Source organism: Dermacentor andersoni, chromosome 3 (assembly GCF_023375885.2).
Source record: "Dermacentor andersoni chromosome 3, qqDerAnde1_hic_scaffold, whole genome shotgun sequence".
Lineage (NCBI taxonomy): Eukaryota > Metazoa > Arthropoda > Arachnida > Ixodida > Ixodidae > Dermacentor > Dermacentor andersoni.
This window is the reverse complement of record NC_092816.1, coordinates 227,353,286-227,366,240: the sequence shown is the minus strand read 5'-3', so window position 1 is coordinate 227,366,240 and position 12,955 is coordinate 227,353,286. Positions and strand designations below refer to the sequence as shown.

Below are 12,955 nucleotides of genomic sequence, written 5' to 3'. Positions count from 1 at the left end.
CCGAATTTACCCAGTACAATGGGAGTGCACTGATGAAGTTAAATGAAAGACTAGTGTGACTTTGTGAGTGCAAATATTTAGGTATTGTTTGTTGTTTCATTGAGTCATTCAATAGAGAAAATTCTTGAACCAGTACATCTATAGAGTTAGTATAACTACAGATGAAAGGGCTTTGAAAAAATAACAAATTTTTGAAGAAGGATGGAAAGAGTATTAAAAAAACCTTTCCCAACGCATAGAGAGCGAAAAAAAACAGAAGGTCCAAATTTACCCAGTACAATGGGAGTGCACTGATGAAGTTAAATGAAAGACTAGGGTCAGTTTGTGAGTGCAAATATTTAGGTATCGTTTGTTGTTTCATTGAGTCATTCAATAGAGAACATTCTTGAACCAGTACATCTGTATTGTCAGTATAACTACAGATGAAAGGGCTCTGAAAAAAAACAAATTTTGGAAAAAGGTTGGAAAGAGCATTAAAAAAAACTTTCCCAACGCATAAAGAGCGAAACAAAAACAAAAGCATCAAATTTACCCAGTAGAATGGGAGTGCACTGATGAAGTTAAATGAAAGACTAGTGTCACTTTGTGAGTGCAAATATTTAGGTATCGTTTGTTGTTTTATTGAGTCATTCAATAGAGAACATTCTTGAACCAGTACATCTGTAGAGTTAGAATAACTACAGATGAAAGGGCTCTGAAAAAAAACAAATGTTGGAAAATGGATGGAAAAAGTATTAAAAAAAACCTTTCCCAACGCATAAAGAGCGAAAAAACAAAAGGTCCAAATTTACCCAGTACAATGGGAGTGCACTGATGAAGTTAAATGAAAGACTAGTACTTTGTGATTGCAAATATTTAGGTATCGTTTGTTTCATTGAGTCATTCAATAGAGAACATTCTTGAACTAGTACATCTGTAGAGTTAGTATAACTACAGATGAAAGGGCTTTGAAAAAAAATCAAATTTTGGAAAAAGGATGGAAAGAGTATTAAAAAAACCTTTCCGAGGGCATAGAAAGCGGAAAAATACGGTCCAAATTTACCCAGTACAATGGGAGTGCACTGATGATGTTAAATGAAAGACTAGTGTCACTTTGTGAGTGCAAATATTTAGGTATCGTTTGTTGTTTCATTGAGTCATTCAATAGAGAACATTCTTGAACCAGTGCATCTGTAGAGTTAGTATAACTACAGATGAAAGGGCTTTGAAAAAAAAACAAATTTTGGAAAAAGGATGGAAAGAATATTAAAAATAACCTTTCCCAACGCATGAAGAGCGAAAAAAAAAAAAAGGTCCAAATTTACCCAGTACAATGGGAGTGCACTGATGAAGTTAAATGAAAGACTAGTGTGACTTTGTGAGTGCAAGTATTTAGGTATCGTTTGTTGTTTCATTGAGTCATTCAATAGAGAACATTCTTGAACCAGTACATCTGTATTGTTAGTATAACTACAGATGAAAGGGCTTTGAAAAAAAAACAAATTTTGGAGAAAGGATGGAAAGAGTATTAAAATAAACCTTTCCCAATGCATAAAGAGCGAAAAAAAAACAAAAGGTCCAAATTTACCCAGTACAATGGGAGTGCACTGATGAAGTTAAATTACAGACTAGTGTCACTTTGTGAGTGCAAATATTTAGGTATCGTTTGTTGTTTCATTAAGTCATTCAATAGAGAACATTCTTGAACCAGTACATCTGTAGAGTTAGTATAAGTACAGGTGAAAAAGCTTCGAAAAAAAATTTTAGGAAAAGGATGGAAAGAGTATTAAAAAAAACTAAAGCTCCAAATTTACCCAGTACAATGGGAGTGCACTGATGAAGTTAAATGAAAGACTAGTGTCACTTTGTGAGTGCAAATATTTAGGTATCGTTTGTTGTTTCATTGAGTCATTCAATAGAGAACATTCTCGAACCAGTACATCTGTAGAGTGAGTATAAGTAGAGACGAGAGAGCTTTAAAAAAAAAATTTTGGGAAAAGGCTGGAAAGCGTGTTAAAAAAAATATCTCCCGAGGCATAAAAAGTGAAAAAAAAAGGTACAAATTCCCCCAGTAAAATGGGAGTGCACTGACGAAGTTATGTGAAAGATTAGTGTCACTTTGTGAGTGCAAATATTTAGGCGACAGAAATATTGCATCCAATTTGTGTACATTTTCTTTTACAGTGGTATGTTGCATTTTTATCAGTGCAGTTTCGGATGTGGAAAAGCAGATTATTCACGTCACTGGAACCCTGATGTGGTGGCCTCATGGGTCTAAACACCACTCAAGCATACACACACACACACACACACACACTATGGCCGTGCAGCCGAAAGCCAAGTTCATCAGCACGTGACGAGACAAGAGAGCAAAGTGGATTCCCCTGCCTTTCCGACAGAAGCGCCCAATTGAAATGGGAGATGTGGCTGCTTTCAGCGGCATTGTCATTTTATAGCCTTCAATCACTGCACTGGGCTGACTGGCACACCATATAGTTGTTCGTGATGCCTTGCGACCCCCATCGTGATACCTTGCGACAGTATGGACCGGGTCAAACAACATGTTCTGTAATTAATCGCTGCGCTTTAGACTAATTAAAGCTTCATGCTGCAATTTGACAACTGCCTAAAAAGAACAAAAATTGCCACAAAAGAATTTTGTCATTAATTCAGCACTGCTTAAAGGGGTGGAGACATCAAAATTTTCGTTCATGCGTTTGTTGATTCAAACGTTGCGTCATGCTTCAGGGAGCACGATACACACAGCGGGATTCATATATATCCGATAAATAATTTAACAATAGCTTTATTATACCGAGCGATTTCGGTTTCTGGGCTCCGGGGGATGCTATGACGTCACAAAGGAGGAAACGCAACATGGCTTGGTCACATGGGCCACAAAAAATAGTGACATAAAACCATAGAATAAAGAACAACTTTAGAGAAGGGAAACTGTACCTTCCGCAGTGGTTCGAAAATAAGCAGCGGCAGCGCATGGAACTTACCTAGGTGGACGCCAGATGACGCTGCTAAAACGGGAAGCGGAAATGCGCATTTTTTTTTTTAGAGCATTATTCAATATGGCCGCTTTTTGCCGGTCGTGTACGCTCGTACGCGCCGTACTTGCCTCGGCTGCCGCGTAGCCGGTGCGTTCTAATTGCCAGGAGACCAAAGAGCCTCTACTGACGCCCATACAAACAAGCCACAAGTGAGTGAACAGAACGTGCGACTTTATTGGCAGAAGACAAGCAGTGTATGTACATTCTCGTGCAATAGCAGAAATAAAATTTGTATGTCGAGATACACTGGAATCTTTGACGCGAGCTCGTAAACGGCTCACCGTCGTCGTCACACATGGCGGTCTAGTAACGAGCGACAACCAGCGGCTCATGCAGATTGGTCTGTGTCCCGCCTGTTTGCAGCGGCAGTCGCCGTTAAAGATGAGCAACTTGCACTGCGAAACAATCGAGTGAACCAGGCATCTGCTGCCGCAGCCAACACAGCGACATGGACTACCCGGCATTTTAGCCTTAACTCCTTTCCAACCTGCACGTTACTTTTCTTTCGGTGGCCGCTAATGTGTGGCTCGCACTTGGTGTCCCGCATTGTCTCAATATGGACAAGTCGCTTTCGTGGGCATCACCTTCATCAGCCACTTTTGCGGGCCTTTGCAACCAACTTCACACACGTCGGACCATGTAAGCACGTATGCCGGTCTCCGTTCGTGCTTAATCGCGGCCGAGAAAGGCAACAGGCACAATTTGCCCATGGCTGCAGCAGGAAAGGCTGAACGTGAGCGGGGAGCACGAATCACGGTGTGTAAATTGGGAGTCTATGTCGCTGTGCAGATTGCAGGAGCAAATGCTTACTTCGAGAAACTGCTTTCCAGTGCAACTGACAAGGCCGCCACATCCGATAAGCATAACACGGCGACCGTAACCAAGTGAGATAACAGCAAAAATAAACGGCAATCATTCACCACATAGTGTTCAGAGAATACATTATACATTGGCTACAAACCATATGGCAACAGTGAGCATTCACATACACGGGTCTCTTAGGATACATTCAGCCGCCTACTTACAGGCATAATGCTTGCCTTCGTCGCATGTGGTGGTCTGGTAACGAGCGACAAACAGCAGTACAAACAGATTGGACAGAGCGTCGCACCTGTTTGAACCGACAGTCGCCGTTGAAGGTGAGCAACTTCCATTGCGAAGCAATCAGGTGATGCAGGCATCTGCTGCCACAACCAACACAGCGAAATGGATTATCCGGCATTTTAGCGTTAACTCCTTTCCAACCTGCATGTTTCTTTTCTGTCGAGGGCCACTAGTGTGTGGCTCACATTTGGTGTCCCACTTTGTCTCAATATGGACAAGTCGCTTTCGTGGGCATCACCTTCGGCAGCCATTTATGTGGGCCTTTCCACCCATGTGGCTATGAACTTCAAACACGTTGGACCATGTAAGCACGTATGCTTGTCTCCGTTCGTGCTTAATTGCGACTGAGAAAGGCCGCAGGCACAATTTGCACATGGCTGCAGCAGGAAAGGCTGAACGGGGAGCACAAATCATGGTGTGTAAATTGGGAGTCTATGTCACTGTGCGGACTGCAGGAGCAAATGCTTACCTCGAGACTGTTTTCCAATGCAACTGACCAGGCCCCCACATCCGATAAGCATAATACGGCGACCGTTACCAAGTGAGATAACAGCAAAAATAAACGGCAATCATTCACCACATAGTGTTCAGAGAATACATTATACATTGGCTACAAACCATATGGCAACAGTGAGCATTCACATACACGGGTCTCTTAGGATACATTCAGCCGCCTACTTACAGGCATAATGCTTGCCTTCGTCGCATGTGGTGGTCTGGTAACGAGCGACAAACAGCAGTACAAACAGATTGGACAGAGCGTCGCACCTGTTTGAAATGACAGTAGCCGTTGAAGATGAGCAACTTCCATTGCGAAGCAATCAGGTGACGCAGGCATCTGCTGCCGCAAGCAACACAGCGAAAGGGACTATCCGGCATTTTAGCATTAACTCCTTTCCAACCTGCATGTTTCTTTTCTGTCGAGGGCCACTAATGTGTGGCTCACATTTTGTGTCCCACTTTGTCTCAATATGGACAAGTCGCTTTCATAGGCATCACCTTTGGCAGCCATTTTTGCAGGCATTTCCCCCCGTACGGCTATCAACTTCATACACTTCGAACCATGTAAGCACATATGCTGGTCTCAGTTTTGAGCAAATCATGGCCGAGGTAGGCCACAAGCACAATTTGCCCATGGCTGCAGCAGGAAAAAATGAACGGGGAGCACCAGTTATGGTGTGTGTACACTGGGAGTCTATGTCGCTGTGCGGACTGCAGGAGCAAATGCTTACCTCGAGAGACTGCTTACCAATGTAACTGAGCAGGCCCCCACATCCGGGAAATGTAACACGGCGACCACAACCAAGTGGGGCAGCAAAACCAGATTATGCAATCTATCATTCAGTGTAGCTTGCGCAAAGGCCCAGGCTATCGAGCAAGAAGAGCAACCATCAACGAGACTAGGAGTATGGAAAATGAGAAAGCTTGCATTCAAGAGAGAAGCCACCCTGCTCAGCAAGCATTGAAGGCCAAAAACATCAAGAAAAGTAAAATGGTGCATAGCAAACAGTGCATAGGTTAATGCAAGAAACATGTCGATGTTGCATCAGCTATTTCAGGAGAGGAATTGTGCATGACAATATGCACTAAAAGGTACTGCTACAGATATGTTATGCTGCTAGACAGTGACTGGTATTAAGTATCAGCGAAGAATCGGTTGACCTTTATGTTTGGATGAGGATGAATGATCTCTAACGAGAATGGGCAATGAAAAAGCTTGCATTTATAGAAGAAAAATTGCACTTGGCACAAATGGAATTGACATGGCCAGGAAGCTGATTAAGAGCAAACTGATGGAACTCTTTTGGCCAGCGCCGTCCGTGCTTGATCAGAAGTTGCAGGCGCATCTGAAGACGAAGAATTTCCATAAAGTCCTTTTTGAGTTACCTGGATGACTCAGCCAATTTGTCCGCGCTGGTGGAATGGTGGCTGAAGCTCTTTTCAGTCTTGACACAGTGCTCTGCAGACTTGATATCTCATGTAAATTCTTCTGCATGCGCTTCTTTGTTCGTGGTGTAAAAGCCTTGCAAATTCAGCTCCAGCCCCATTCTGTTGGTGTGGATAGGAACTCCTGTGATGACCAAGGTATGCTTGGCATGGACTCTGTTGGGGCAGAACGGTGACACATGAGATACAGCACAGATTAGCCAAACTCATGTGTGTTTTCTTTTATGTTCGAACCAATTATACTGAACCATAAACATGAGCAAACATTAATTTCTGCTGCAAACAAATGACATGTATCTCAAGACTAGCAAGACAATACAGCATATATCAGGCATATTTATTTCTGAACCACATGTTGTTTACCTTGTAGTAGCAGCCAATGTCCACACAATGGCCTTGTTGTAGCAGGCAGCAGCTTCTGTTTAGTGTGTGGAGTGTGTTGCTTTATACTGGTGCCATCCTCATTACTGCATGTCTGGAACAGAAATTTTGACTGAATCAGAAATTGAAAAAAGCACAATTTTGCAATATGAAATGCAAAAAGGTGTGACATATATATTGTAATGGTTTGCGACTACAGAACACATGCAAATATACCCTGTCTGTTCTAGGGCGCTTAAGCAGCACGTTAAATAAATATTGCTGTTGTCCATAAATTTATGCCTGCCTAACTATACAATGCATGTAAACAGTTTAAGTATTATTAAGATCACAAATGAGAACATTTGTGCGTTCATTTATACACTGGAAGAGATCACACTGCTGGTTCCACAAGCAAATACATGAAAGTCATGAAGCTATTAGAACTGATGCATTATTTTTCTGCACGAACGTGATGCACTGCTGCAAAAATAAATGCCCTACGGTAAACCAAACTGAACAGCAAGAACATTTGGAACGAACAAGTACGAAATATGAGTGATTTATCACGCTTGCAACTGTTTAATACATTAAATTCTGTACTTTCACATCATTTTACCAAAGGATTATTCGATTTTGTGGACGAAAAAAGTTGCCGGCGGACTCGAAAATAAGTTTTATATGTATATTGTTAAGGCTACCCAGTTACCTATGGCCACGGCTGCAATAAGATGAAAAATGAGGCGCGCGTTCCGATATCGCTCTTTCTTTCCCGATTGTGTGTGTATAACGACAGCCTCGCAAGTATTTATTTAGGAAACAGCAACGGAGGATCCCGACTGCCATATGCTGTGCAGGATCTAGTTCGTTAACTTGTCTCCGCCTGTAAGTTAATGAGACGAATATTATATAACGATTCAAGCAGCGGTGCTGAACGACTCACCGTTATTGCCGTTGTCAGCCGCACCAGAATCCAGCTCCTGTTTCGATGCAGACGTGTTCCGAATGGCTCACGACCGATACCCAACTTTCGGGCTTACATGTCCGCTTGCAAACACGTCACTTCACCCCAGGTTAAATAACGCGTGACATCGAAGCGCAATAAACTAGTTCTAGCGAAAAAGAAGCAACCAGTGTGAGCGCACGAACGAATGAATCCGTGCCGCCATGCACTCGAAAATACCGGTAAAAATTTTAAATCCAGCCCAGAGGTCACGTGAAAGATCGATGATGCTGAACGCTATTTGCGTTTATAATGACAAAGAAACAATAAACTTACTTACAAAGAATACAATATCAAATTAGCAATGATAATTTCGCCCTCTTTTTCATGTAATAAACACGCTTCGGTAATTGTAGGAGAAAGTTTGCAAAAAAAAATTTCGCTTATTACGGCGCCTTCAGCGGAAAATGTTCAAACTAACGTAAGCATCCCGAAGTGATATTACTACGCTGGTTTTGTTAGCAGCAGGGCGCGGTCGATTTTTTCGCCCTCTGTGGCCGTTTGTTGAACTTGATGTGTGCGGGGCCTGATAAAACTATGCTGCGTCGTCTGCTCGCGCATACACGTACGTGCTCTGCCAGCAGAGGTCAACAACTGGCGATTCGAAGTGCATGTCGCGATTATGATAATTATTGCGCAGGGCTACAACAACGGTAAGAAAATATTGCGGCTTGTGAGAGTCGGTGATTCATTCCGAAGCGCCGTAAGCTTTAGCTTTGAGGTGAACCGGAAAAGGCCTAGCGACGATATCGGTGGCGCCGAACGATCGGAGGCGGTGAAGCTGCCGTCGGTGCCAGAGTGACCACTCCTCGGTCGCTGATTGGCCGCTTCGCCGTACGGCTGCCGCACAAGTAGGTCCCGGGCCCGTCCTCTCTACGGCAAGGAAATCTCGCTGTTCGCGAGCAAAACCGCAGTCGCACGGGGGCCCGCGAACGGCAAACGGCGTGCGGCGAGTTTCCGTGCCGGTAACGTGGACGGGCCCTCACATTGAGAAAGGCCAAGCGAACGAGAGACCGCTCCGAGCTGCCGAACTATGCGACTATGCGAGGAGAGAAGCGGACAACACGAACGCCGCATATCCTGGTCCCTTTCGGAGAAAAGGCCCGTCCGCACGGCAACTCGCCGCACGCAGTTTGCCGTTCGCGGGCCGCCATGCGGCGTTCGTGTTGTCCACTTCTCTCCTCTTGTGTTCGTGTCTGCACGCCTTACCCCTTCTTTGCATTAAGAAAGGATTTCTATGCGCCTGTAGCTTGGTCATAATGGAGGCTATGCTCGGTCGCTCGGCTCAGCAGGCTCCGTAATCGGCATTTCATCGCTACTCATCATACGTCACGTTTTTGTGCTAGTGTGATATAAGACGTCAATATTTTCGTTCTTCTGTGACGTAGTAACTGGCGCGCTAGCGATGGGTCTCCACTACGAGAAGGAGTTTTTAATGACTTTTTGGAGCTGAATTAAAATTATTTTGAAATGTTTGAAGCGTCCAATACCTCGTTCTGGGTGTCCTTGCATACGGAAGGAGCCTACAACATGCTTTTTATAGCCTCAAAATTTGGTGTCCCAACCCCTTTAACCTAGTGTAAAGTGCACATGAGCCCAGAGGTTGACAGTTCTGTGCAGCATTTTCGAGCAGGCTTCCCTGTAGCATATTTTTAAAGATTATTCTGCCAGTAGCTGTTCCCTGTAAAGGAACAGCTTGGTTTGGCTTTCTGTTTCATTGTAGCAAAAAAAAAAAAAAAAAAGCCTCCACAGAACTTCTTTTTCCATTGGTTCTCATTCTCTATGCAAACCTTCATGCTTCTCCCTTCCAAGGCTGCCTCGCTGCACAACCTGAACTGAGGTGCATTTAGTGCAAAATTTTGAAAGCGTTACTTGTGACAATTTCGTTCCCTAGATTTGATTTCAAAAGGGCAATTTTTATTAGATTGAGAAGTACACTAAAGAGAAGTGTTAGGTTAAGCAATATTACTTCACAAATTGCAAAGAAGCTTTCTTTACCATGCGTAGGAAGGTTGGCAAGGGAGAAGACATGCAACTACGAAATTGGGGCAGCAATGTTGCCTGCACTGGCTCGTGAAGACATCGTGAATTTCGACAGCATCTGCATGGACCTACATTTAGGTGGCTTTCATCAAAGGACTACATTACATTCCGAATGAACCAAAGGCTCAACCTAGAATGTCTAAGAACTTATCTGGTGCCAGAAACAGCCCAAATACAAGAAACAACATTTTAATTCAAGACGTCACACTTACGTGATGGCACTGAGGTTTCACGTAAGAATTTAGAAAATAAAATGTTTGCTCTTCATTCCTACAATTGTTCACCACATTTTCTTTTTACCAGAATAAAGCAATCTTGAAGGAATACTTTACCATCACATTAACTGGTTTCAAGCGGGTCGCAATAGAGTATATATATATATACACACACACACACTCATTGTTGTGGATGTCAAAGACACTCACATGTTTGACCTACTTTTTACTAAAACCCCTGCATCCACGCACCACCGCCGCTTTCTTAAGTAGCGACAACCTTTGTTGTGCGCCGCCTTTTCCCCTCACACCAAATCCGGTTCCGGTATTTCCGGTTTCGGCATTTCCCGTTTAAAAATTTCCGGTTCCGGCGTTTCCGCTTCCTGGAGTTGCGCTGCGGGAATTTCCGCTTTGACTGCTGTTAGACGATGGTGAGAACCCCACGTGTGCTTAGCAGAGCTGTGGCAGTCACCATAAGAAGAATGCAAAGGGGACAATCTGTTGTATTCCGCTGAAGTAGTAGTTCGCGGTCACTGTTTTCCAAATGCACGAAAAACGGCAGTGGTCTCCAAGCGCCCAGGCACTACATTCCACTGTACGTTGACTACGTTGTCGCGCGTGCCACAACCGGTCGCAGGTTGACGCGAAGCAGCGAACACGAGCCCCTGTACCCCTCAATTTCGATCGCTGGTTACAATAGGCGGTGGTTCTTGGATGGAATCGCATTCACACTTTCAACCGCAGCTGGTGCAATTAAAGCCTCTCCAGCGACGCGAAAGCAAACAACGCTAAAAAACAAAGCATCACTTCCACTCGGAACAGGAAGCTGCAGCTACGTAAGTTCCGCTTGGCGCCGGAAGCTAAGAGGGTGAGTTGGAGAGGAGCGTGGAGGAGGAGGGCAAGTTGGCGGTACCAGAGTCCTTGGAAGGACTCTGGCGGTACTTAACCTGCTCGGCGGAAACGTGTATGGAGGGGCTTTAGTTTTTACCAGTGCATATTGTGTAATTCACCACATGGCGAACACACACTGTCTGCAATCTAAAACACAAAAGTTCCAGAACAGTGCAGACAGTACACTAGCCTTGCATCCCTAATAAAATAAAAGTAGACAGGCTTCATGGCCTTTAGACGAGAATTTCGAAAGCAATAACCCACTGTGAATAAAACAATGGGTTACGTGTTACAGAATGTCAGTACCTCGTCAAAACATTTATAAACACGTCCTTGCATGCACCCTTGTCTGTTGTTATTAAGGCAAGAAAGCTCATATGCCTCATTAACGCAAAAGCGACCGCCACAGTTGCCTGTCAAAATGAATGACTGGAAACGTCTGTGACCTCAGTGGCATAGTCTCTTACCTATATGCAAATGCTCACGCAACAATTTTGATTATGTGCTGTTCACCGTCGCCATCGTCTTCTATGGCAAAGGAAGCAACGCTCACGCAACAATTTCGATGGTGCGTGAATCACCGTCATGATCGTGTTAATTATGATAAGAGTTAATTCAGGCACTCGAACACACAACCTTCGGTGGGAGTTGAACCCTCAAGCTTATGTGGGAATAGAATTCATGGCCTTTGGCATGAAGGCGAAGTTAATTAAGGCACAGATAATTAATTTAGAGTTAATGAAGGCACTTGAACCAAAGACCTTTGGTTGGAGTCGCACCCTCGACCTTTGATGGGAGTTAAATCACGATCGTTGGTGTTGATTAGGGTAAAGTTAATTAAGGCACAATCAAATAAATAGAGGCACTCGAATTAACGACCTTTGCTTGATGCCTGATGTGCCGAAGGAAACACCATGGGTGTTTGCATGGGCTTCAGGTGCACTTCTGAATACGGAGCTCTCACATGACAGCAAGTGTGCGTCAAAAAGCCATTGATACGTTCCTCGCTGGTATGTTTTCCCAACTGCTGTATTGCATTTTCGCAGTCCCAACCATTGACTTCTACGTATTCTGTTCCTACTTGATACACCACTCTGTAATGTTCTCGCATCTTACATTCCGTTTGAATATAAATTAAGTGGTGCAGAACCAATTTGCTAGTGCACAGTGTTGGCAAGACGATAAGTGCAGTTAAGCTTGTGAAGCCCCGCCCCGAAATGCCGGCTGTGGCCGTCAGTCCCGACAAGTGTGTCTCGACGCAACTGTGGTTTTTGTGAAGTCAGCTTCGCCGCAATACAGCCCTACTATGCGGTGAAGCATGTTAAGAGTCAATAGGGGCTAGTGTCGTGGAACATAGCAAGTGTCCCTTGGTTATACCAGTGTACAAGCGCCGTCTCCGGTCACAGTACGAATGCACAGTCATATAATAACTACTCATAGCCATTCAGAGCAGTCTCTGACATTGCTATGGCAATTCTTCACGGTTACATTTTTTTTACCCGCGATTTCTTGAAAAATGTATCAACGAGATTCTACTGCAATAGGTGGCGTTCGGTGACGAACGCACCCGGCAGCAGTTGCCTGAGAGCACATGTCCCTTTGCATTGGCACATTTGCACCACTAGTGAAAGTCTGACCACGTCGACGACCACTAAAGCAGGCAAAAGAACCAAAGAAACCTATTTCCTTTAACTAGAATAATGTATGTTTTACCAGTTCACTCACATCAAGCTGCACAACTGTTTGAGCGTCCTTTTGATTGCACTGGCCCCTAGGCGGAGAGCCTTAATTTTTCCGCAGAGAGATGGCTCTCAGTGGCATGCGGTATCATCTTCAGCTGGAGCAAGTGAACTGGGAAACTGATGCGTGGCTGTTTGTTTGCGGGACTGCATATGACCCACGTTTGGCATGCGATTACACACACACACACAGTCTAATTCTGAAAGGCAACGTTAGGAGTGCATTTATTATGCAAGTGTGTTCCTTATGCAAGTAAACAGTACATTTCCGACTGGAACAAAGCAAAGTGCAACTGCAGATGCAGCTGTTGTTTCTTGCCCAGAACATCAGTGGAACTGAACTGTTCACGACTGTACCGCTGCCTCCAAACACTTGGACAATTCAGCCGCACCCAGTCACTTGTTGGGTGTTAACGTGTTATCAACTGCCGCACTGCACAAACTGTATGTGTCTCACACACACTATTAAAAAAAAAAAAAAGACACATAAGCAAAGCTTGCAGCTACTAAAGGCAAAGCCCCTGCTTGGAGCCAGTCATTGAGAACTAAAACCTAAGTGAGACTGTACCCCTCAAGAGCAGCTTATTAGGGCAGCACCAAATACAGTAGACAAAC

General features: G+C 44.1%; 1 protein-coding gene and 2 long non-coding RNA genes across 5 annotated transcripts in view; 2 read left to right on the top strand and 1 right to left on the bottom strand.

The window, feature by feature from the left end:
- The window catches only part of LOC140216842 (uncharacterized), a 28,968-nt gene extending 22,042 nt beyond the window's left edge, over positions 1-6,926 (bottom strand). For 2 of the 3 annotated variants that reach the window (XM_072287435.1, XM_072287434.1), the window contains exon 1: positions 775-931. The gene's annotated coding sequence lies outside the window, so the exon portion shown is untranslated. Of the gene's footprint in view, positions 1-774; positions 6,246-6,452 lie in introns of those variants that run through there. The other variant, XR_011893550.1, reaches the window with a different exon arrangement.
- Positions 6-3,278, top strand: LOC140216843 (uncharacterized). Its single transcript, XR_011893551.1, has 2 exons — positions 6-662; positions 926-3,278. It is a non-coding gene; the product is annotated as an uncharacterized lncRNA (long non-coding RNA).
- A 1,064-nt stretch (positions 6,927-7,990) lies between the features above and the next one.
- Positions 7,991-9,762, top strand: LOC129385608 (uncharacterized). Its single transcript, XR_008613080.2, has 2 exons — positions 7,991-8,105; positions 9,460-9,762. It is a non-coding gene; the product is annotated as an uncharacterized lncRNA (long non-coding RNA).
- The last annotated feature ends 3,193 nt before the right edge of the window (positions 9,763-12,955 follow it).